Source organism: Dermacentor andersoni, chromosome 10 (assembly GCF_023375885.2).
Source record: "Dermacentor andersoni chromosome 10, qqDerAnde1_hic_scaffold, whole genome shotgun sequence".
NCBI lineage: Eukaryota > Metazoa > Arthropoda > Arachnida > Ixodida > Ixodidae > Dermacentor > Dermacentor andersoni.
In genome coordinates, this window is record NC_092823.1 from 9766795 (window position 1) to 9792360 (window position 25566).

At 48.4% G+C, this 25566-nt stretch overlaps 1 protein-coding gene across 7 annotated transcripts in view; it reads left to right on the forward strand.

The window, feature by feature from the left end:
• LOC126519697 (USP6 N-terminal-like protein) overlaps positions 1–25566 on the forward strand; it is a 242522-nt gene that overhangs the window by 22628 nt on the left and 194328 nt on the right. The window contains exon 1 of one of the 7 annotated variants that reach the window (XM_055065368.2): positions 17158–17235. The exons of the other annotated variants lie outside the window; for them this stretch is intronic. The gene's annotated coding sequence lies outside the window, so the exon portion shown is untranslated. Of the gene's footprint in view, positions 1–17157; positions 17236–25566 lie in introns of those variants that run through there. 7 annotated transcript variants of the gene reach the window in all.

Genomic DNA, 25566 nt, shown 5'->3' on the forward strand with positions numbered 1-25566 from the left:
AGGGGCACTCTCTGATGCCAGTGTTGCGACCTTCTGTTTCGCAATGGGGCATCGGCATGCGTGACGGCATTCCTCACAATTTGGCTCGTGCGCTTTCGAACAATCGTTATGCCTGCTTCGCGCAGTGCTGCCCCGCGTCAACCGACCCCTTTTGCGGTCCGTCCTGCTGGCCGACCGTGGCTCCTGCTGTCTCCCGAGTAGATCGCACGCAGACGCAGCGGGCGCGTGGCCGATCTATGTATGCCTGCGGATGGGCCGGTGACTCCCGTTCTCTGCGCGCTTATGCGGTGAAACAAGGAGCGGTACTTGAAATATTCTCGTTGCAACAGAGATCAGCCACCGAGAGCAGGACTTTCTTACGGCGAAGCTTTCTGCACTTTCCTCCCCAGTGTTCGGCGCGTCAGGTCTTGCCGAGTGGGCCGATCCTGGGAGTAAGTGTGGCTCTTCGCCGCGTGGGTGACGTGGCGGGGCTCAGCGCGTCTACGTAATGACTGTGCTGTGCAAAGTCAAATGACGTGACACTTCTTCGGCGCTGTATTCGGCGCGCATATTCAATTAGTTTCAGCAAAAGGCGATACTACTGGTAAGTGCGCGTCCCAGGAATTATGGCACATGCTGCGTTGCCGAGTCGTCTATCTCGTATAACATAAAGAAAGAAGCAGCAATGTTTGTCTCGCTTTAAAGCCCGGCGGGACGGAGCGTTTTACTCGACGAATTTCGTGCGGCAGAAAACGCCGCGGCGGCCAACTTCCGCTGGCTGGGGAGCAAGCTGCCGGCGCCGCCTCAGTGTGGCCAGACAAGGCAAAGTTGCTTTAGTCAACATGAAATACTCAAAGTATATAGACCTTTGCTCTTTACAACAGAATACAAAAGAAAAACCCTAAAGCTTTCTGTAAAGCTCCTTCAGTTGCTTTCAATAGTTTATCAGTATATTTTGTGCCTGTTTAGCGGAGAGATTGCTGGAAATAGGTGGTATGGCCACCCTGTGCGCAATCGGAAAATATTGACGTACAGACGTGCCTCCGTCTTTATAATCTTGATAATCGACCCTTCCACTGCCCCACAACATGGGACGCTTCTGCACGGCGCAGATAAGCTCGTCGTTAAATTCCACGCGAGCGGACTTTCAAGTAGCGGCCACGTCGCTGACGCAGAGTGCCCATCCCGCGAACAGAGAACGCACGTGCAGGCGAGGAAGCCAGTGAGCCACGATTGGCTGCCCCTGCTGGCCGCTTCCAGCAGCGTCCGACGAGGCCACAGTGTACTACAAGAACAGAACGAGGCGCGTCAAATTCCCGGCGAGCCCTGATGGGCGTAAAAAGGCGCCGCGTATCCCTCTACGGTGTCACGATCGTCGTCGCGCACTGCGTACGACCAGTGCCTCCTCTATAAAAACATAGGAGGTACTGACGAAGGCCGCTCGCAGCCCCTTTTCAAAGCTCGTCCAAGCACTCTGCCGCGCGTCAATCGTCACGTGCCTGTGAATTTGCTGACCTCGGGTGCCACTCAAACCGTCCATTGGTGTAGCCGCTGTCGTACACTCTGTTGGCGCGCATCACTGGCCCAACACCTCCATCGGCTCACGCGTGCCCACTCGCTCTCCACCTGTTCCGGCGGAGCGAGCAGCGTAGCCGAGGTATGCCCCGTAGCGAAGCGTTCGCAGCGTGGTGGCTTATCGGCGGCTCGTCGTCTGTGTGACGAGGGAACAGGCGGAAGTCGAGTGACGCCATACCCGATAAAGAAAGGGAAGTGACGTCATTTCTCAATGACGCGAAATTTATTTTTCGTGGCCCGTCGTTGTCTTCAAATGTCGCACAATTTTTCGAGCTTCTATAGCGCAGAAAGCGGCGCACCAAAATGCCAGCCGTTCACGCGAGTCGCACCCGTGCGCGGAGCGTTGTTTCTCTGCGGCCGGAAAGCAGGGCGTTCGTCGAGTCACATCGGCGGACGCCGAGCTTGTCAGCCACCGCAGCCTCGGCAGCTAAGTGAACAAAAATGACGCGACGCGACGCGCTGCTCCTGACTACACGTTACGTGCGATGAAACGCACCCTGCAAGCGCACCAGAAGTCGGACAAACGTTCAGACTCTAAGCAAGAAGTACGTACGGTGGCAGGTGAATTTGACCATAGTTGCTCATTGGGCTTGTCGGTATATCCTGATGTAGGCAAAAGGCGTAGCGCATTAGAAAAAGAGCACAAAGGAGGAACGCAGACGATACACACCTTTGGCGCTGACTTTCTATTGCTAGCATTTATTGCGGGGTCACAGCGAGTGACAACACATTTTTGCAAATATTGATCGCCGCCTATTTGAAACGTTTCCCTTCGCGTTCGCACCGCGCAGGGCCTCCAAAGATACGGAAGCCTTGGGTTAGGATATATTTGAATACGATAAAAAGACGCGAAGATTATGGGGATGTGACCTGTCAAGCTGTTCTCATAAACAGCTTTTTGTCACAGTCCTCCTTTCTGTGTCTTGGACAGAATGAAAGTAAACTTGATTGATTGATTGATTTAACCAATTAAGTCACGAGATCTAGCCGATCTTAAAGCATTTAATGTTTCCGTAATGGTCTGGACAAAGACTTACGTAATCCTGGACTTTTTCTACCACAAATCATTCGCGCTATGCAATAACAGAGTTTTAGAATAGGGGCCCCAAACGTTTTGGGGCCCCAAAGAAATAGCGTCGAAGCCACTGTGCATGCGCAAGACGCAAACTGCGTTTGGGCTTGGCGTTGGGAACGCTATTTCACCGATTTAGCGGGAGGCCAAATAGCGGCTCCAAAAGTTTTGCGTCGCCAAACATGGCGGCGCCCATCGAAGCGCCGGCTCTAACCTAGCACCAAACTGGGTTCGATTCGCGGTAACGCGTGAAGTTCGCAAGCTAGAAGTGACTGCGGTTATCGCTTTCTCTCAGCTAGCGTGTGTTATGAAGATTGACTCATTAGACGCCGCTGATTTTGAATTCGATTGTGGATTTTATGGCTCGTAGGCCTAACACGGCTAAGCTTGGCTGGTGAAGGCTAGTAAAGTTGGTTTGCTCAAAACTAAGCGCAACTAATTGTTTACTGCTTACAGAATAACCTCTAAATTGTAATTAAATGCGAATACACGAAAGTCAAAATTATTATTCCTATCATAAAATGGTATATTTTATTTAATTATTTCTAATAGCTTTTCTTTGACGCCGTAGTGGCGCTGTGAGCGCAAGACGCTATCCGGAAACGCAAAACCCTATTCTAAACCTCTTCACTTATACGTGCCCCAACGCTAACACCCGCCAAGCTCTTTGGGGCCCCAAACTATTGGGGCCTCTATTCTAAAACTCTCTAACAATAGTCGAAAGCTGTGGCAGAAGCTCAATTTATTGATGAATCGGGTGCCCACTCCGACGACTGCGCTACGAATCGTGCATGACGGGGCTGAACTGAGCGGCGACTTTCTGCCTGATTGTTTCCGTAATTATTTGTCTGCTTGCCCCATCAACCCGTAAGTACCAACGCCTGCCACCTTCTAACTACCACTTGCCCAGACTTCGTTAACCCTGCAGCTGAATCGGAAGTCATTTCACTTATTTCTGAGCTTAAAAACCGTCATGCCTGTGACGATCAAAACATTCATATTAAACCTGCTAAGCTTGTCCTGGACATAATTGCGCGACAACAGTCCATATTTATAATGTCTGCCTCTCGCCAGGAGTATTCCGACGCGAAATGCAGACGGCGAAAGTAACCGCAATATTTAAAAAGGGCGATAGAACCATGTTGTCAAACTACAGGCCAGTGTCGGTTCTCCCAGTTTTTTCTAAAGGCCTAAAAAATATATCTTGCAGGATAATTAACGTCTAGGACAAACATAATCTGTCAACGAACCAGCAGTATCCTTTTGGCAAGTACAGATCCACTCAGCTTGCTCTACTAGAACAAAAAGAATTTATCTTGCATAATATTGAAAAAGGTCTCCTTTCACTGGGGGTCTTTATCGATTTCTCGAAAGCTTGTGATTCTAATAACCGTGAGCTCTTGTTTTAATATGTCATATTGTTACGTGTAGAAAGACACAGAGAGAGAGAGGGAGAGAAACAACTTTATTTGCCACTGCAGGGTAGGAAGTTAGGGCGCGTAGGCCTAGTGTGGCTTGCAGGTGGGGGTGACGTCTTGGGCCCACGAGACGAGTGCCGGTTGCGTTTTCTTGTCTGCTCTTGTCAGCAGCTGGCAGTAATGATTGTGGGGGAGGGTTACCCTCGCATCCCCAGAGAATGTGTGCCCGTGTGGCGAACACTCCATGGTCGCACTTAGTACAGACGGGGTCGTAATCCCCTCCAGTGATTAAATAAAGCCTAGAATGACTGATGATGTCGAATTCCAATGGCAGATCCAGATCAAGTTTTTCTGCTCTGTATGGAGCAATACTATTCCAATTGCAGAATGGGAGCGTGAGCTGTGTGTTCTAATGGCAGATTGGGACCAGCCGCTGATCCCGGATTGCTCCGTGGAGCAAAAATATTTGCTTCGCCGAAATCGGCAGATTTGATCGGAAGTCCTCGTGACGTATTTCCTTCACCCGCCTCTGCTTCCGGTCACAGTCGCCCGTTTCCGGTCGTGGGTAGCTATGGACGACATGGGAAACGTGGAGGAGGAGGAATAAACATTTATTGATGAGGAAAAAGAAAATGGCGGAAGGGAGCGGTGCAGGGTGGGTCCCTATTCCAAGACTCCAGTGGCCATCGCGACCCGCCCAGCTTGGTCCAGGAGGCCCTTTTGGGCCTCGAGGTCAGCTAGAGCGAGGATGGCCTCCCAGGGCTCCCTTAGTAAGGTGAGTACCAAAGGTGAATTAATGGCATGAGGTCTTTTGACGCACTCCCATGTTACGTGAGGCAATGAAGGCCATGACCCGCACCACGGGCAAGAGTTAGTGTACAAGGTTGGGTTTATTTTATGGTATCTACCCAAATGTGGGTAGGTATGCGTCTGTATTTTTCTATATTTCTGCGCCTCCTCTACATTGAGTAGTTTCTGTGGTGGGGCGTACTGTCGCCGGATTCTTCGCTGGTGCTCCAGTATATCGCGGACCAGTAGGCGATCGTCTTTTTCATCGTTGTGCGTATCTCCAGCTCGGTTAGTAAAGCCTCGAGCTAGAGTGTGTGCCTGTTCGTTTCCCGAGATACCCTCGTGGCCAGGACACCATAAAATTGCATGATCTTTCAATGTGTCGCCTTTGATCTTAAGGGCGACTTGTGGTATGTTGCCTTGTAGATACATTCTGCATGCCACTTGTGAGTCGGACATTATTAAAGCTAAGCTGTTTTGCTTTTCCTTGTATGCGATAGCGAGAGCAATCGCCGCTGCTTCCGCTGTAGCAGTGCACCTAGTACGTATCGAGGCTGATGTGTGAAGCGTTCCGTGGCGTGTGAGTTGAACTGCCACTATTACATGTCCTTTGCTAAATCTAGCTGCGTCAGTATACATTACGTCTTGATTACTGCCGAAGGTTTTCTGAAGATATTTAGCTCTCGCTTGTCTTCTCGCTGTGTGATAAGTTTTGTTCATGTTGCGTGGGATTGGGGAGACCACTATGCGCCCGCGTATGGGATCCGGCATTGCGGTCGCTTGTTCCTTGCAGTACTGCGGTCGCAGTGGGTAGCCTAAACGCGACAGAACGTTTCTACCTGTGCTTGTAAGGCATAGTCGTTCTCTTTGTGTGATAAGAACGGCTGCTCTTAACTCTTCAAATGTGTTGTATATGCCTAGAGCTTGTACCCTCTCGTTTGCCGCATTCTTAGGAAGCCCAAGCGCTGCCTTATACGCGCCACGTATTAGTAGGTCGATTTATTTGATTTCCGACGGGGTTAAGTCTTGATATGGTAGTCCGTATGTTATTTTGCTAAGAATAAAAGCCTGGACTAGTGTACGCAGCTTCGCGGCGTGCGATTTTGTTCGCGCTACTAGACAGCTCCGACTCAGACAGTACAATTTCCAAGTCGAGTGATGATTCTTCTGACACGGACAGTGAAATGGGGCGGTGGGTTGCGCTTGTACCTCTCTCTATTCTAGCGCCCTCTCACTTGACTTTCCTGTACTAAGTGCCCCCGCGGGAGCGCACGCATTCGCGACCGCTCCGCAGTCAACTAAGGCGTTGTGATGGCCCTAATATGGGGGCAAAGGTTCGGGAACTCAATGGTTCGGTTGGTTCTCTTAGGCGGAGCCTCCGAGAACCCAATTGAGGACAAAGCCGTTGGTTTGAACACACACACAAAGACTTTTAATCAAACTAAAAAGGCATAAAGCAAATAGAAAGAAATAGAAAGCATGCATAAAATAAACATTCAAGAAGACATTGCGGTAAGGAACACACTTAGGGCTTTAACGAGGGCGCGAGTCCGGGCTTGCCACGAGGGCGGGGACGCGTCGCAGTCTCGACGCGGCAACGCGGTGAGAAGCTGGCAGAAGGAGTGGCGCCGGTCTCACCAAACGTCGCGGCGTAAGCTGACCGACCGGGCGCCGGGAGCGCGCCAGCTCTGGCGACGCTGGCGGCTGGGTGGCAGGAGTGGACGGCGGCGGCGTTCTGGCCGGGCAGAGAGCTCGGGCCCGTAGCCCGACTGCTCCCCTCTCGCCCACGGCGCGGAAGCTCGAACGCCGGCCTCGGGCAGCAGGCGGCACGGCAGACGGGGGTGGCGTTCTGGCCGGGCAGCTGGCGTAGAACTCGGGCCCGAAGCCCGACTGTTCTCGTCCTGCCCACTGGCGCAGAAGCCCACCGGCGTTGAGGAGCTGACGGCACGCTCGGGTAGACGGGCGACGCACAGGAACAGGTTGGCAGGAGGACCCGGGCGGGTGAAGTCCTGCTGGGCTCGGGTCCGGAACCCGACGGTCCGTCTTCAACGCCCGCTCCGGTGGTTGACCTCCTCCTGCCGTCGTTTCCTGGGACTCTCCTGGCGTCTCCCTGCGTGTCCTCTTGCGTGTCGCCCCCCTTCTGCCAGCGCACCACGCTTTTTCTTGTGGTCTGGCCGATTTGGCATTCTCGGATTGGCTGCCCGACGCCCCGTGGCCTTTTCTAATTGGTTGCGTTTTTCTTTTTGTTGTCTTTCCTGCGCCGCGAGTTCTCGTGCCGGACGCTCTTCGTCGTCGTTGTTTTCCTTCTTCCACCTCGGCGCGCGTGCACTCAGCGTCGTCTGCTCTCGACCGTCCCGATCACCGCACCACGTCGCGCACCACACATCACAGGCGTCCACCACGTCTTGGCACCCCCACTACGTGGCCGTGGCCTGCGCGCGTACCGCTGGCATAAGGTGGTATATGTACTATAAAAACGCTCAATCGCGGCATCGAGCACCCAAGCCGACGAAAAGCGGCAGCGACAAATGCGATGGAACCAAGACTCGCGGCTAAGAAGCTCCAAGATCTGCGCCCGAGCGTAGTTAGTGAGGCGCTTCTCAGGCGCACTGGCGGCAGCGCTGAACGTGAACTCAATGTAGCGGTGGTGGGATAATGTGTCCGCGTCCAAGACGGACCAGCTGTACCCACCGCCCACTAGTGAGACAGACGCCAAGGTCACGTCTATCCAGGAACGGGCATAGGGCGTCTCAAAAGTCGGGAGTGAGTCGGGAAGATTAAGAATGTGCAGGTTGTTAGCGCACGCAAATTGAGCAAGTTGCGCGCCGCGCTCATCTCCTGAGACGGGTCCCCATAACGCGTGCTTCGCGTTGAAATGGGGTCGCCGAACAGTTCCTGTAGCTTTTCTTTGAAACTGTCCCAACTGGTTATCTCGTCATGCGTTTGGTGCCACACGCGGGGGTTGCCGCCGAGATAAAAGATGACATTGGCGAGCATAATGGTTGGGTCCCACCTGTTATTAGCGCTGGCATGTTCATAGAGCTTGATCCATTCGTGAACATCCTGTCCCTCCAGGCGAGAGAACACACCAGGGTCGCGATGTTCGGCAACCGTGACGATTGCAGCAGTCGGCCAAGCCGAAGCCATTGCAGAGGCGGGCTCGTCACCGGGAGGCATGGTGACAAGCTCGATATGCCGGCCACTTCGGAGTTCCGTGGCGAGGACGGGGATCGCTCACCTCCACCAGCGTTCGTGGCAGAGCCCTTGACCTCATTAAATCCTACCTAAATCACAGAAAGCAGTTTGTACAAATAAACAATAAGGCATCTGAAACTTGTTCAGTCGATACTGGTGTTCCACTGGGCAGCAGTTTAGGGCCCCTTCTTTTTAATATTGATGTTAACGATTTAGTGAACAGTGATCGAGACTCGCATTTTATAATCAGTGCTGATGATACCACGTTATTTCTTTCGTCTAAAAACCCAATTGATTTAGTCTCAAAGGCTAATATCGTATTGGAAAAATTATATAAGTGGTCAGTCAAGAAAATGGCCTAAGTATAACTCCTGAAAAACTAAAGGAGTGCTAGTTCGGGCTAAAAATATGCCGGCCACTTTACAAGAAGGCCTCGGGATTAATTTCTCTACGATTGAAGTCCCTGAATCTGTAAAATCTCTAGGTGTACACTTTTACCAACACATGACCTTGAATAATCAGATTCCGTTGCAGGCAAACTATCCCAAATGGCTGGTTTGATCTACTCACTGAACTTTCTCCCCCGTTCCATTAAACAGTCGATATATTATTCCTGTTTCATGAGCCACTTAAACTACTGTTGCCTTGTGTGGGGTACGACTTCTACAACAAACATTAAGCAGTTGTACGTACTAGAAAAGAAAGCAGTTCGTGCTATATGTAACAATCCGTACGACTTGCCATCTGCCGCCGTATTTCAAGACCTTAAAATTTTGGAAATTACAAACCTTATGAAATAACGTCTCGCAATAGCCTACAAAAAGTAGCACCAAAGCAATATAAGCCTTATGCAGTCAATAGCCCAACTGAACAAGCATAAAGCTCTGTACACAACCCGATTTCTGGAATACTGGTACACACCTCACTCGCGTGCCCATTACGGCATTAAAATGCTATTTTCTAGACTGCCTAGGTTACTCAATGAACCGATGAGTAATGAAATTGATGTACTGTCGCGCTCTCCAGTTTTTTTTTTTCTTTTTTAACGCCTCGAAATGATTCAATTATGTCTTTCTTCTTGTTTAAACTGTCTTCTTCAATTACGATTCAAATGTCTTTCATTATTGACTAGATTATCAATGTTTTTGTATTTATATGATCGGTAATTTTTTATAGTCATTGCGAAATGTGTTGGTCCACCCTGCTGCTCGGATGTTTCTGGGTTCTTGGGACCAGTCAAGCTGCCGTCGGCTTTCTTCCCCGCTTTCCCACCACAATGCTGCATCGTACTTGTTCCGTGGAAATAAACATTAAATTCATATTGTCACAGTCGGTAATGTGGGAAAAGGAGGACCATGATGGTGGCCTTGGAGACGACGAAGAAGAGTGTAGCATTATCGCTGCTCTACGCTTGCTGGCTCCGCCATTAAAAGCCATCTGTAAATAGACGCACACTTCTTCCTTCCCGTAACAGTATATACTATACTTCTGACGCTTCCAGTGGGACACGTGCTCGCGTGAGAAGCTTGTGCTGTGAAATCGCAGGAATTTCGCCGTTTGCTCGGGTGCACGAGCGGCATTGCGTGGCAGCTGACGGCGGCGTGGACGCCCTTGAGCGGGCGCCGAAAAACGGCAGTTCTTAGTTGACCACAAGGGCCAGATGTCGCCAAAGTTATTCCCGGTGATGAAGTTAACCAATTATACGCTTCCGATATCACGACATCTTTATAAGATTCTGTAGAAATTTTATTTTTTATGTAGCAAGGTTTTCTCGTTTTTCAATAAGTAGCACTTAGGCTGCCTTCACACTTGGTTTGGAGCAGGCGGAAGCGGAAAAAACTTGACAAAATCCGCCCGCCTAGGCGGAGAAACGGGCGGGAAACCAGGCGGCGAAAAAATGGTCTCGGACCGATTTTTTCGCCCAGGCGAAGCGGAAAGACGTTCCGCTCTACCGGAAGCTGCAATCGCATGTAAACATCCGGTCGTAAAATTTTAACATTTTCTGTTGCTCATCGTCTATTTTTAGGAAAGGCAACTAGCTAAAGCTATCGAAACTGTCTTGTTTATCTTGCATGGTAGACGAAAGTTAAAAACGACACGTGCAGTTGCGCGATATGGTAGCTTTTAGTAACTGGTGGGTCAATGAATGAACGTATGTCTTGAAATAGTGTGATGAACAGTGCCACCAGGCGGACAAACGTACGCAAACTAGATAGATGTGGGTGAAAGCGGAAGTGGTTTCCGCTGCAGTGGCGAAACAAATGTGAACGTTTTGTACATGCGCGAAAAAGATTATCCGGCCGCTTTGGCATTTCCGTCCGCTTGCGGTTTCCCAAGTGTGAACGTAGCCTTACTGTTTAACAGCCTCGCCTAGTCGCGCTTCGGTCGCTGCTCTCAGAATCGTCCTTGCCAGTTGGCTCTGGGCTGCTTTTGGTCCAAAGCTTGGCGACCCATGTGCATCGAACTCGGTACACATATTTGGCGCGGGCACTGCAGCCTGCGTGTTAAGCGGTCGACAGCCAGCGCGGTTGCTCGATGACCTGCGGCACCGCTCTGTTCGTGTGAGGCCCCCGCTCTTTCTGGTGTCGCCAACGGAGCAGCCGCGTGTTGATGTGGCGCTGCTCGAGCGGTGTCCCGGAACCACGGGTTACGTCATTGTGTACACTTGCAGTGAAACTATATATTCTGTCCTCTGCGCTCCTCTTTAAGGCCATGAGGAAATGTTTCGTCACGGCTGTGCATCTTCCGGGTGTGTCGCAATATTCGATGCAGGCTGATTGAAAAATCATTAAAAGCTTTCCGCATTAAAAAAAAAAAAAAATCGGGGGCTAGGCGATTAAGCACCCCATTGCTGGTACTTTCCTCAAGAGTGTTCCCACAAGACTGTTCCCGCGTGGGAAATAACCTGCCTATGGAATTGTTGCAATAGGATTTGTATTAAAAAGAAAAAAAAAAGGACTTCGCGTCCGCGTTCTGCGCGTCGCGTTAGTTGGCGTTTCGGTGAACACGGGAATAATGGGTAGGTAGTACGTAGGTTTCTCTCAACTTCGTCCTTGTCTTTGGGCGTCCTCGTGGCATTGCAAATTGGTCGCTTTGAACAAAATACTGTTGCAGTAGCGACAGCTTGCAATGATTACGCATGTGCACGGAGACCGATTGCACTGCTCTGGTAAGTGTAACTGCCTGGAAATATTAAAAGTAATGCCCCGATGACGCTCGAAGCCACGATGCCAACTCCAGTAACCATCCTTCCCGTGATAGTCTAACGACCGCAGCGCCAGGTCTGCCTCTAGCGATTTGCTTGAGAAGTTCAGTGGCAGGCTGTCCGGCGCGACAGTTGCGCAGGTGGCCGTGCGCGGGAATTGCAGACTAAGAACGCTACGGGCAAGCCTGGTGCTAGTGTGCCCCGGCACGGTACATCCCAACGAACGGCATGCAAAGATGTTCACCCAGCAACACCCTTCCAGAAGTGCTGGGATTTCGAGCGGCATTGATCAGTCAGCCGTCGATATAAGCGAGAGGCATTAGTGATCTACTGGTTGAGGAGCAATAAAACAAATGCGCTTCGGCTCCTTGGCCGTGCTGCCACAGAAAGCTGCCGCCGGGTGACCCTTTCTGTCGCCGCGCCGTCTCGAAGACGATGCACGTCGTGGCGCCTCGGTCAGCGTGTCGGCACAGTTTCTCGCTGTACCACCCAAGTCTGGCGCCACCGTCTATGATGCGAGTTTCCGGTGCCGCCGAAGGCATTCTGAGGCTTCGTTACAGCGGACCAGGCGGTCTTATTGGCCTAAGCGTCGTGGCTGCGCAGCCAAAGCGTTCCCAAAGTAAAATTTTCGCAGAATGCTTTCATTTGCGCGTATTAGGTCTCCCGGTAGAGTTTGCTGCGTCACCCAGCAGCGGCGAGCCAGTGCGCTGTCGCAGCGCGTTGGTTGCTGCCCACTCACGGAGGAAGGAAACTAAGGAGAGGCCCTACCCCCTCCGCGCGCTAGGAGAAAAGTGTGGCGGAAATGACGTAGTAGGTTCTCATTTTTTTGCTGCTTTTTTATTTTTTCTGTTATATGGCCACGCCTTTTGGGCCACAATGGCGGCGTTGTTATGGTTTATGAGCGCTCACACGTGTTGCTCTGGTAGGTTTCGGGCCGTGGCAAAGGCGCTGAGTGGGCGGGTTTGCGTTAGTCACCGTGTCTTGTTGCGCTGTGTTACCTGCACCGTGCTCTGCCAGATGTTGCGCGAGCGCGCGACACCACGCGCAGCGCGGCGTGGTTTCGAGAAAGATGTAAACAAGCGAGGAGGGTGGCCCAAAAGGCGGAGCATCGCCATGAGCAACGCCAAATTCCGGCTTCACTTTTGCTTCACAAAGAGTGACGTCAGGGCCTCTCCTTAGTTTCCTTCCTCCGTGCTGCCCACTTCTCGGTGACGTAAACAGGACGTCGCCTCGAGGCGCTTCGCGCTCGCTGCAGTCTCCCACTTTCGGTTTTGTGGCGCCAGAATTGCGCGGTGCTTTTTCTTTTCCATATCGACGAGTTTATACAACTTCTCCGGAGAGCTCGCTTCAATGCCCCAGTTACGGTGAGCCCGCTGAAACTAAGAAAGTTGTAAAGTTGATGAATATTACGTTAATTAGCGACTAATTACTGTGCATCACCCGGCACCTCGCGGTCGCCACCACTGACGGCATGTCTCCGAAGAAAGCATCCTTTTATCGATTGATACTATACCGAACGACTTCCTTACGAGGTATGGTGTGCCAGATACCTGTGCTGGATTTTTAAAGCCTCGCGCAATGAACTTACCAGAAACGGCTACCTATAAACATACTGCGCGTGTTCGTAGAAACGCCCCATGTGTATACGGTAACGCTGTAATCCTCGCAATGACTCGGGAGCCGAGAGAAGCATCCAGCCGCGTGCTGTGTCCTGATTGTGTCGCGGTTTTGCCTGCTACCAAATGGCGCCTGCCTGTTCGCGAAAACATGCACGAGCTATGGCATCGCGCTGCCGCCCGCTGAACGTTTATTCGCGCGAACTCTGCCTGAATTCAGAGTGTTCGCGATCGCACGGGCAACGCAGTGCGTTCTCTTTTCGCCTGTTCTAAAGGTCGCCTATTCCTCCAAATAGTACAACTGCGTGCGTGGCGGGGGTACGTGCTCGCTTTTGCATTGCGCGTGCGCAGTGTCGTTGTTGCCTTCTTGCAGTTTTCGTATGCTCTGCCGTTATTTCGGCGACCGCCATTTCTGAAGCGTCAGCGCTGACAAACGCACTTCCGGCCACGGCCGTTTCTGACCAACGACGGCAGCGACCGCCAGGAGCTCGTCGGGAACGACAGTTTTGCGCATGCGCCGCCGGCGTTCTTTGTGTGGCACGCCGACGCCGCCCGCCTCGTTGCGTCTGCCTTTCCTGGAACGTACGTCTTCCGTTACGTGCAATGCAGTGCAATGCATAAACGCATTTACAATACCTGTACGGCCCCAGTGAAGGAATTTCGCAGAGCTGGGCCAGCGTTGTGCTTGGCGAACGTTCTAGAATAAGCAAAAAAAAATTTGCCTCCATGGTTAGCGGGAATGTACCGGTCGGCTGCACTCGAATGATGCGAGCTCCTAAATCCGCGACTGCTGCAGTGCTGGGGACCGGCACAAGATTATTTTAGCCGTCAGTCGTCCTTCCACGACGCCGTCACACCCGCTGCCAGGCTGTACGACAACACTGTTGGTAAGCCAGAAAAAGACGAGTGAAGAGGAAGTGACGACGCCTGCCGAGTTCCCGCCCCAAGTCGTCGCGTCGTCGTCGTGCATTTTGACTTGGTGTGCTCGAACTTGGTCGAATCTCGTTGGTAAAGACGTGCTCACAATTCTATTTTATAAGAGACTGACGGAACTGAGTAAGTTCTAAACACTGACCGACGACGGCGTAAATCCGAGAAGATGCTTTGAAGCCCGTGACCTCACACTGGCGCTAGAGCTCTGGAGCCTAGAAAAATCGCAAAGAAAAAAAAAACGCAACGGTCACCTTCATTTCCCGGCTCAATAATCTAGCAAATGCGAAATTAATAAAATTTTGGTTATTTTTAAACAGTGTGCTTTGTTAGTACAAATTCATTGTTTTTCCTTGGGTGCATGCTTTAACTACCACGCACCTGTGGACCTCTGGCCTGATAGTAAAATGTTCGGCAGTCCGACGCTGAGCCGGTTGCGACGCTCGTGAAGCCGACGCCTGTTGTGCGAGCTGCGTCCTGGTTCTATTCTTGCTCGTCTGGCTCTCCTCATAATCGTACGGACGAGTCTGGCGGTTCTCGAGCGACTTCGGTGCCCTGCTTTTATAGCCGCGACACAGCTGTTGTGATCCGTCCGCACAATGGGCCATTTTCTCCGGCAGTGACCCCGTTTCCCGGATTCGAACAGAATCGATGCCGCTTTCGAGAGCTTGCGCCGGGCGCTTGTGCTCGGACATGTCCAGCCTCGAGGCCCTGTGTTTTTAGTGCATGGATGGATATTATGAGCATCCCTTTTGGAACGGGGCGGTGGGTTGCGCCACCAAGCTCTTCCTATTATACTGCCTAATGTCCTACCTAGGTTAAAAAAGAAAAAAACAAAAAGAAACCTTATGCACTCCCGCAACCAAATTTTCTGATCCCCTATTGCGAACTTTGCTTTTGTACGTCTCCGTTTCCTCACTTCCTCCAATCGCCTCTTGCTAATCTCTATTGCGGACATGTTTACTTTTCCTCTGCTCTCGCCCAACCCAAAGGCTTCAGGAGGCCAGTGGTGCCTAAATCGACCCCTCGGCAGACGTCTTCACATTCTAATAAAACATGCGCCATCGTTTCCCTAGCTTTACCGCAGCAAGCACATGCTTTTTCTTCCTTCTTATATCTCGTTTTATAGGAGCGTGTTCTAAGGCGTCTGGATCTCGCTTCGAAAAGTAATGAGCTTCCCTTTGAGCTATCATAAATTGTTTCTTTCCTGATTTCGTTTTTTTTCCTCTTAAGTGCTGCCGACGCCGTGGCAGGTTTCTTTTTCATTGCCGCCACCCATGAGATTATTTCGGGCTCTCTGACTTTCCGTTTGACATTCATTGTTGCTGTGTTGCCCACCCTACAGGCCGCATACTTGCTGGTAAGCTTCCCAGTTGTTTTCCTCCACTGTGAATCAATGTTTTTCCTGTACATATACCTGAACACTCTCCCAGCCCATTTACTTTCTTCCATATTCCTCAGGCTTTCTTCATAATCAGTTTTACTGTGAGCGTCCCTCACTTCAAAATTAGTCCAGCCCATATCACCCTGCACAGCTTCATTTGTAATGTTCCCGTGAGCGCCCAATGCAAGGCGTTCAATTGACCTTTGTTTCCGATCGAGTCTTGATTGTACCCCGATTTCAAGTAAACAGCCGCATTGCCAAAATTAAGTCCTGGAACCATTACACCTTTACAGTTACCCTGGAGCAGTTGGTACTTATTGTATCCCCATAGCACTCTGTGCTTCATCATGGCCGCATTTCTCTTTGTGTGGCCGTAGTAAAGCGCCACCAGCGCTTCAGCGGCATCTGTGGCGCAGACGTAGTAAATTGAGCAGACGACAGTCGCGTATTTGGGCACAGTTTTAGAACTCTTTTGTAATGTTTAAGCATTGAAAACGCTATAGATATACTGTCCTCGTAAATGGTTGCGTGCTCACTGGATCAAAGCCCCTCCATCCCGTGTCGTCTGACGACTTTACTACCTTTTTTTTTTTAACTAAGGGCACTACACAATTGTTCGAGTTTGATCGAAAATAGTTGAAATGAGGGGCTAAATGTCCGCTTGTCGATATCGCTATCAAACCGCACCGGCATACTCAATTTCTCGTTTGAAACTACATTTTCGCGTAACCGAGTCGCCTTTGGACGGCAGTCGTTTTCAGAGCTTGCTCGGTCGTGTGCACGACACTTTACGGTGGCTAGCTTCACGGTGGCATCATTTGTGACTCCTCGTGGAGGCATTTGCTTGCGCGCCCTCCGGTGAAATTTCGGACGGCGTCGGCGTCGGTTTATTGACGCTTGGCCGAGGGTAGAGTCACTTGAAAAAATTTCAGAGTACCGCAAAGGTCGGGATTTGACTGGCAACACTGAGCGGCCACCGCCATATACCTTCCAAGCCGACTGCGTCGCTGGAAGGCCGCAGTGTTGGAAGAGCTTGATATTCGCTGACACGTCGGGTTGAGTGTTTACTGAAGTACAAATACTTTGTGCCCGGAGATAATGGTTGCTCAGAACGAAAATAAAACGTTATTTTGTGCGAAGTAATGCAGCAGGTGGTTGTTTTGCACGCCTATCGTGTTTACTGCTGGAACTGTGCTACGATTGTGGGCAGTAGCATAGCGCTGCTATCGGGAGCTTATGCACGCATTTTTTTTTCCCCTTCCGCGGAGGGGGCTACGAAGGAAACATTTCGTCACTTCGAGCGGGAATGAGGCAAGCTGGTGCTTTTGGGCACGAACACCTTGGACCGCCCCATCGGCTTCTATTGAATGTTTCCAAGTAGGACGAAACTAACACCTGACAGTGTCACAGGCACGTACGTTCCTTGTGTAATTTCAGAAGCTAAATCGGATACATTTAATTTAGTTTTTAGACGGATACCGCGCCTTCTCAATTCTGCCGGGCGACTTCGTCCACCGTATACGCACGACACACTGCGACTTCCGTGTGCGCACCGGTGTTTGGCCGTGATCGCGTAAGACGATCTGTGCACAGCAGGCGTATAAGGCAATACCGCATTCACCAGAGGCGTTTTTGTCCCACTTTGAAGCATCGAACTTATGGCCGAGAGGTAGCGTCTCCATCTCACACTCTGGAGACCCTGGTTCGATTCCCACCCAGCCCATCTTGCTAGTTATTTATGAATTTGCTTCCGCCATTTTTAGCTCATGGCCAATGCTGCCGACGTCACCGGCTTTTCCGCGACATGAGCTCCTTAACGCTATCGCCCTATCGCGTTAAAAGGCGGAATACTTCTACAAGTCCCACTCGTTCCAGCCAGCGCCCTGACAAGCACGGCGCCGACGCAAGTTGCGGGACGCGTTCGCCGCGCGTCTCTCCTGGCGCGTTTCTTGCGCGTCTGCGGCTGATCTCTCGAGAGCGGCCGCCGCCATGTAGTTCGCGCTCGAGTGCACACAAAAGTCTCGTCGCCCTCCTCTGCGCGCTTGACTGCGATTTGCTGAGCATCTCTAGTCGTAAGTGCCATTTTGCCTTGCTGCCTCGCAGAATTTTGTGAAAAAACATTTGTGCAAGATAGCATTGTTCCTTGAGGCTGGAATATTCTAAGAGGCGGACACTGCTTGCAAGAATAATCGAAACACATTATCAACTAATTAACCTCAATACAATAAATAAATATACTTAATTACCTTCAGGCACATATTGCAATTTACCAACTAGTCTTGGCGTTCGTTCGTAAGGCATGTCCACTACGAATGAATTCGAACGATCGAACGGGTTTCGAGATATGTCCCATGAAACGTGCTTGCAGTAAAGAGGCACTATTGTTCCACTTCGTTTTTTTTTAACAGACCGCCGTTTTATACACGGAAGCACAAAGATAGCTGGAACGGGCACATATATTGTAGCACACTTTGACGATGACTATCTGGAAACTAGTGTCGATCATCCCGAAAGTTCATTCCGAGTCGATACGCCTTGCAAACTCAATGGTTACAATTAATAAATTGCAATATGTGCCTTAACCTAATTAACCCACCGAATAACTAATTCTCCCACTGAACTTATAGAAATTAACAACCTTGAACCACTCGAACTTAGAAGAAAGAAACAGATACTTGAATTCCTTAAACTACTTCACACCAACAATTTATCCCTTGACCCATCTAAACATTTATCGCAGTTATCGACCAGAACTACCCGCCATCGCAGATGATGCATTAACCCTTTACTTTGCAAGAACAAACACATATAAGTTTTCTTTTTTTTTTCCTCGAACTGTAACCGAATGGAATTGTATAATTGAATCCACTTCCTAATCTTGTAATTTCATGGTTCTGTTTGTTTTGTCAATCTGATTTTCATTGTATGTGCCATATGTTGCCCTCCCTGCTTGGGCCACATGTCCGCAGTATTTAATAAATACAAAATAAACTTAATTACTGCATGTCCGTTAGTTGGTTGGATATGTTTCGATTTCTCGTGCAGGATGTCCGCGCCTCTCAGAATATTCCAGCTCGAGGAAGAGAATTATGCTATGTGCCACGGGAGATTTTTAATATTATATAAAACTTTAAAATGACCACGCTACACATAACGGCTCCTTTGTGACTACGTACAAAAACTCGGTGTTTGAGCGTGGGGCGCAGCGTGCTGTAGCAGCTACGGTGCCTGCCGAGTCACGGTAGGACTTGTCACAAGGGGCTTCGTCTGTTCGTGGGGCCTCGTTGTGAAGGCCTCAGCGGTGCGTGTGTGAATCTTCGTAACGCACTCGCTGCGACAAAGCTTCGCCTCACGCGTTGTTCCGTAGTAAGTTGGCCGTGCGTTGCTCGCCCGTATAGAATTTCTGGGCGTGTCGTCTGCTCGAACGCTGTTGGGCTGCTCCGTGTATACTGTGTGTCTCGGGCAACGTTTGCCAAGCTGTTCAAAGAAGGAAAGATTACCTTCGGCATACGGTCATCGGAGGCCTGACAATCGAACGCCATAGGTCTTAAAATCGTTTCTTGCACCGTACCTTTTTTTCTGTCTTTTTTTTTTTTTCCTTTCAACAGCTTGGCTAAAATTAGCTGGGTCACCATATAATTCGCTCGCTCCTGCTACCGCACTTTCTCACTCCAGTGTTTGGACAGCGAGTGTGTGCAGTCATCGAACGAGATGTGTCCATCTTTGCTGGTGCGCCCACGACACCATCTTAAATTTAGTTCGTAAGCAAATATTTACAAGTTCATATACGGCTGATAAAACAGCTATCCTTACTTCGTATAGCTGTCTACTAATTTTATATATACAATCAGCCTGTTTTATGTCCACTGCAGGACGAAGGTCTCTCCCTGCGATCTCTAATTACCCCAGTCCTGCCCCAATGGATTCCAACTAGTGCCCGCAAATTTACTAATTTCATCTTCCTGCCGTCCTCGACTGCGCTTCTCTCCTCTTCGTACCCATTCTGTAACCCTAATGGTCCAACGGCTATCTAACCTGTGCATTACATGACCTGCCCAGCGCCATTTTTTTCTCTTAATATCATTTAGAATATTGGCTATACACGTTTGCTCTCTGATCCAAACCACTATTTGTCTCTTAAGGTTATGCCTAGCATTCTTCGTTCCATCGCTCTTTGAGCGGTCCTTAACTTGTTCTCAAGCTTAACTTGTTCTCAATTGTTCCATTGTGTGTGATTGTGCACATATGCTGTTAAAACTTCTCATGCTAGCTGGTGATATCGAATCTAACCCCGGCCCCGACAAAGAGATTCTTAATGCATTGAAAGAACTGCAATCTGGACAGACGGTAATGCTTGAACAGCTAAAGTTTATTGAAAAAAAACTAGTTGATCATGATAAAACGTTCAGGGAAATCAAAACACGGCTAGACAAAATTGAGACAGCCTGTGCTGGTATCGATGACATGCAAAGTGAATTAGGCAGACTACATGAGATAAGCACTGAAAATACGGCACAGATAAGTGTACTGTCTGCCTGGATAAACGATGCTGAAAATAGATCTAGAAGAAATAACCTTGTTTTTTACAGCATCGCCGATAAACCTAAAGAATCATGGTCTGATTCTGAGAAAATTATTATTGCACATTGTTCACAATATTTAGATGTACAAATAGAACCGCGTGATATTGAACGTGCACATCGCATTGGGTCTTTCCAAACTGGAAAGTCCAGGCCTATAATTGTGAGGTTCACTCACTTTAAAAGCAAAGATCTTGTCCTTTCTTCGGCTCGTAAGTTCAAAGGTACGTGCTATGCCGTTGCGCAAGATCTCACCCCAAGCACGCGCCTTGCCCAGAAATGCCTCATCGAGTTTGGAAGGGCCCGTAAACTGCGGTTCAAGTTGCAACATGAAAAGCTTATAGTAGGTGAAAAAACCTACTACTTCAACCACACTACTAACCAGGTCATTGAGGAACGCCTTTAGCCATCATTGAGACCAAAATGTACACCGCAACCACAGAATAGTCAGCCTTTATCATTCCTGCTCGCTAACATTCGAAGTGTTGTTCCCAAGCGTGATGCACTGTGCAGTCTAATAGGCTCATCTTCTTGCGATGTCTTACTACTAACAGAAACATGGCTTAACACATCAATCGATGATACCGAAATTCTCCCTTACCTCTCACATTTTGACATTTTTCGGAAAGATATACCTGATAACTCACGCGGTGGGGGTGTATTAATCGCCACTAAGCGTAACCTACATTGTTCACTTGTAAACCTCTCTTCACAACTGGAAATGATTTGGATTCGATGCACTGCTACACACCCGCACATTCTGATTGGTATTTGCTATCGGTCTCCTAGTACCGACAGTTCTTTCACGCCTTCACTTCATGAAGCCTTAAATACGTTGACAAAAACATATCCTAACAGTCCTGTCCTTCTGTTTGGCGGTTTTAATTTTCCAACTATTGATTGGTCCGATCCTGCCTCTACATTATCTAAAAGCAGCCCCGCTAGTGACTTCTTAAACACGTGTATAACATTCGGCTTAACACAGCTCGTCACTGACTCAACACGCGTCACTGCTCACTCGTCCAACGTTTTAGATCTTGTATTAACGACTCACCCTGATAACTTTACCCCTGTCACCTTATTGCGCGGTTTGAGCGACCACCTGACAGTACATATTTCGTTTCGTTGCAACGTACCAAAGAAACAAAAAAATCGGAAAACACTTACACTCTATGATAAAGGCACTATGTCAGCATGAACCGAGAATTATCTGAGTACTTCGATACGTTCGTCGCTAACTTTCAACTAAATTCTCTAGAGTCGAACTGGCTGCTTTTCAAAGCAGAGATGCATCGCCTTATACGTCTTTACATCCCCACCATTACAATAACAGAAAGAACAACATCACCATGGTTTAATGTATCCCTCAAACGACTAAATAATAAGAAAAAACGGTTGTTTCGATCAGCCAAACGATCTAATTCTTCTTGCGCATGGCAGAAGTATTACGCAGTCGAGAAAGAATATGACAAATTAACCTCTCAAACTAAACACAAGTTTCTTTCTGCCACTTTACCAGCTATGCTACAAACTAACCCGAAGCGATTTTGGAAAACTATTAATCCTAATCAGCGGAATGAGATATCACTTATCAATAACTCCGGGCTTCCGATCCCTGAGACTGAGGCTGCGGATCTTCTTAACATAACATTTAGTTCAGTTTTTACTAATGAATTACTTGATGGCTTGCCCGATCCACCATACTTCGCATATCCGCTCATGCAAAATATCACATTCGATCCCATCGGCATTCTCAAAGTAATTTAATCATTGAAGAACTCGTCATCTACAGCAGTAGACGGTATCAATGCCAAAGTTCTAAAAAATACTAAACATGTGTGTAGCCTGTTTTTATCACTCATATTCCAGGAATCACTTAACAGCACTTCAATTCCACATGACTGGCAGGTGGTCAAGGTCATCCCAGTCTTCAAGAAAGGAAGCCGATCATCACCGAGTAACTACCGCCCTATTTCCATAACAAGTGTGTCTTGTAAAATAATGGAACATATTTTATATTCGCATATCGCTAACTTCCTAACATCCGTCAATTTTTTTCACCCAAGTCAACACTGTTTCCGCAAAAATTATTCCTGTGACACTCAACTTGCTCTTTTCTTGCACGACTTACATTTAAACCTAGATCGTAACATCCCGACTGACACAATATTTTTAGATTTCGAAAAAGCATTTGATAAGGTCCCTCATGGTCGTCTCTTAATAAAGTTATCGCGTCTTAACATTCATCCTTGTGTTCTAAGCTGGATTCGAGGGTTTTTAACTAACCGTGAGCAATTCGTATACGCTAACTCAGTCTTCATCCTTAACACCCGTGCTTTCAGGCGTACCTCAAGGTACCGTACTTGGTCCCCTCCTTTTCTTAATATACATCAATGACCTACCTTGTAATATTTCTTCTCATATCCGACTCTTCGCTGATGATTGTGTGGTTTACCGAGCAGTTACTAACCCCAGTGACCATTTGGCGTTACAAAATGACCTATCGCGCATACAAAACTGGTGTACCACTTGGCTCATGTCTTTAAATGTAGCTAAAACCGTGTTAATGTCTATTCATCGTCGTCGTAATTACGATATCCCTAATTATAGCATCAATAACATGCAGATTGCAACAACGGATTCATTCAAATATCTTGGTGTGTACATCTCGCGTGACTTAACTTGGACCTGTCATGTTAACCACATAATAAACTCTGCTAATCGTACTCTAGGTTATCTACGGCGTAACCTTTTCCTCGCTCCTCCCTCTATGAAACAACTTGCTTTTCTAACCTTTGTGCGGCCCAAGCTTGAGTATGCCGAAGCTATTTTTGACCCCCACCACAATAACCTTATTAAAGCTCTCGAGTCGGTTCAGAACTGCGCGACACGATTTATCCTGTCAACTTATTCATACAATTCAAGTATCTCGGCACTAAAAGCCCAAATAAACCTACCCTCTCTAGCCTCACGCCGTAGAATAGCCCGTCTTAAGCTTTTTCATAAATTCTTTCATTCCTTGCCTTTTGACAACCCGTACATAAAAAGAGCACATCGCATTGCCCGCACCAGTCACTCTAATACAGTATATCCCCCACAAGCCCATACCGTTACTTTTCAGCAATCATTTTTTCTGCGCACAACACGAGACTGGAATGGCCTGCCTGCCGAAGTTGCCACTATCATCGACCCACTTGCATTCAAGCGACTCATCGAAAATATCCCTTTGTAATTTGTAGTACCTATCTTTGTCACTAACTCCCCACTCCCTCATGTAATGTCTCAACAGAGACCTTTGAGGAAATGAATAAATAAATAAATAAATAAATAAATAAAAAGCTTCTTTGTCAGTCTCCAAGTCTCTGCCCCATATGTTAGCACCGGTAAAAGGCACTGATTGTACACCTTCCTTTTCAATGATAATGGTAAGCTTCCCGTCAGGCGCTGGCAATGTCTACCGTATGCGATCCAACCCATTTTTATTCTTCTAGGAATTTCATTCTCGTGATCAGGGTTCCCTGTGATTAATCGACCTAGGTAAACGTACTCCTTCAGACTCTATAGGCTGACAGGCGATCCTGAACTCTTGTTCCCTTGCCCGGCTATTCATCATTATATTTGTCTTCTGCATATTAATCTTCAACCCCACTCTTACACTCTGTCTGTTAACGTCCTCAATCATTTGTTGTAACTCGTCTGCAGTGTTGCTGAATAGAACAATGTCATCGGCAAATGGAAGGCTGCTGGGATATTATATTCGCCCTCTATCCTTACTGCTAAGCTTTCCCAGTTTAATAGCTTGAATACTTCTTCCAAGAACGCAATGAATAGCATTGGAGAGATTGTGTCTCCTTGTCTGACTTCTTGCTTTATTGACATCTTCCTACTTTTCTTGTGGAGAATTAAGGTAGCTGTGAAATCTCTGTAGATACTTTCAAAGATATTTACGCAAGTGTCCTGTACTCCTTTATTACGTAATGCATCTCTGACTGCCGGTATCTCTACTGAATCAAATGTGTTTTCGTAATCTATGAAAGCCATATAGAGATGCTGATTGTACTCTCTGCGGATTTCTCGATTACCTGATGAATGACATGAATGGGAACCATTGCAGAGTAACCCTTCCTATATATATATATATGTATGTATACAAACATGCACACACACACACTTTGCTACAAAGATTGCTAGAGGGAAGATGAAGTTTTATTCAGTGAAAGGGCCAAGACGGCAAAGTAGACGGCTAACTGGACAATGGTTAGGTATCGTTTCAATTATTACGAAGGCGTCGAAGACTGCATAGAAGTCAATAGAGAGTTTTAGAATAGGGCTTTGCGTTTGCGAATAGCGCCTTGCACTGACAGCGCCATTACAGTGTCAAAGAAAAGCTATTAGAAATAATAAAATAAAATATACCATTTTATGATAGGAATAGTAATTGTGGCTTGCGTGTATTCGCATTTAATTATAATTTCGAGGTTATTCTGTAAGTAGCAATTAGTTGCGCTTAGTTTTGTGCAAACCAACTTTACATGCCTCCTACATCAGCCAAGCTTAGCCGTGTTAGGCCTACGAGCCATAATATCCACAATGGAATTCAGAATAGGCGGCGTCTATTGAATCAGTCTTCATAACACACGCTAGTTGAGAGGAAGCAATAACCACAGTCGCTTCTCCTAGCTTGCGAATTAATGCATTACCACGAATTGAATGCACTTTGGTGCTAGGTTAGAGCCGTTGCTTCGATGGGTCCCGCCATGTTTGCTAACGGAAAGCTTTTGGGGCCGCTATTTGGGCTCCCGCTAAATCGGTAAAATAGCATTCCCAACGCAACACCCAAATGCAGTTTGCGTCTCTCGCATGCGCAGGGGCTTCGATGCTATTTCTTTGGGGCCACAAACGTTTGGGGCCCCTATTCTAAAACTCTTTAATAACGATGTAGGCTTCTTTCCTGTCTAAACAAGGTGGCGGCTGAGCAGGATGTTTGGAAACTCGACGGTAAGGTCGTCTGCGCATAAGAAAAAACGTAAGCACGGTTTTTCTATGCCCTTAATGTAAGTCATATAGTGTTTTTTCATAGGTTGACTGGCACAAATACTTAAAATTTAGAAATAATGTGCGCTTTTGTCAACACTGTCTTGTCGATGTGAGGTGGTGTCGCATCGCAGAAGCGTTTTCCAGGCAGCTCGAATCGCGTTCCATTACGTGGCCTCGAAGCTGCGCCGACTGTTTCATTAGCTGTCAGACCATCTCCGATGCTGGCCAGAATTGAAACACACCTGTAGTGTGTGCTCTGGCGTTGCGATGTGGGGAGCACGCCCTGCCACTGTAATGTCATCTGGCGGTGTGGGTAAAACAGTGAAATTATTGCTACGAGAGCGGGATTACGAGCTAGTTGCTTGAATGTGTGAAAAACGGCCCTGGCTACATGTACCACGCAAAGAGGGACAACATGCAGCAACTGTGTTGCCCTCCTTGCGTGGTTTTGTAGCCAGCGCTGTTTTATCGTTAGAATGTATAGTTCTGAGAAAGCCCACCAGTGGAAAGCCAGTGTGAAGGCTTTAATACTCCAGTAATCGCGAGTAAATGGTGGCAGTTAACCTCTGTTGAGTTGCCAAGTAAAGCCAAGCGTGGTACCACAAGAGTGGCCTGACGTGCATACGCCTTTATACTGTATCGGGGTGGGCGCTTGATGAAAAGCTGAATACACGGAAGTTCGCGGCAAGGCTATTGAATTGGGCACTGGTTGGCCACTCTACCAGCTCGGCGGAAAGTCAAGGCTCAAGCAAGGCATCAGGCCCGGTGTTCGGTGCTAGCCTTTGG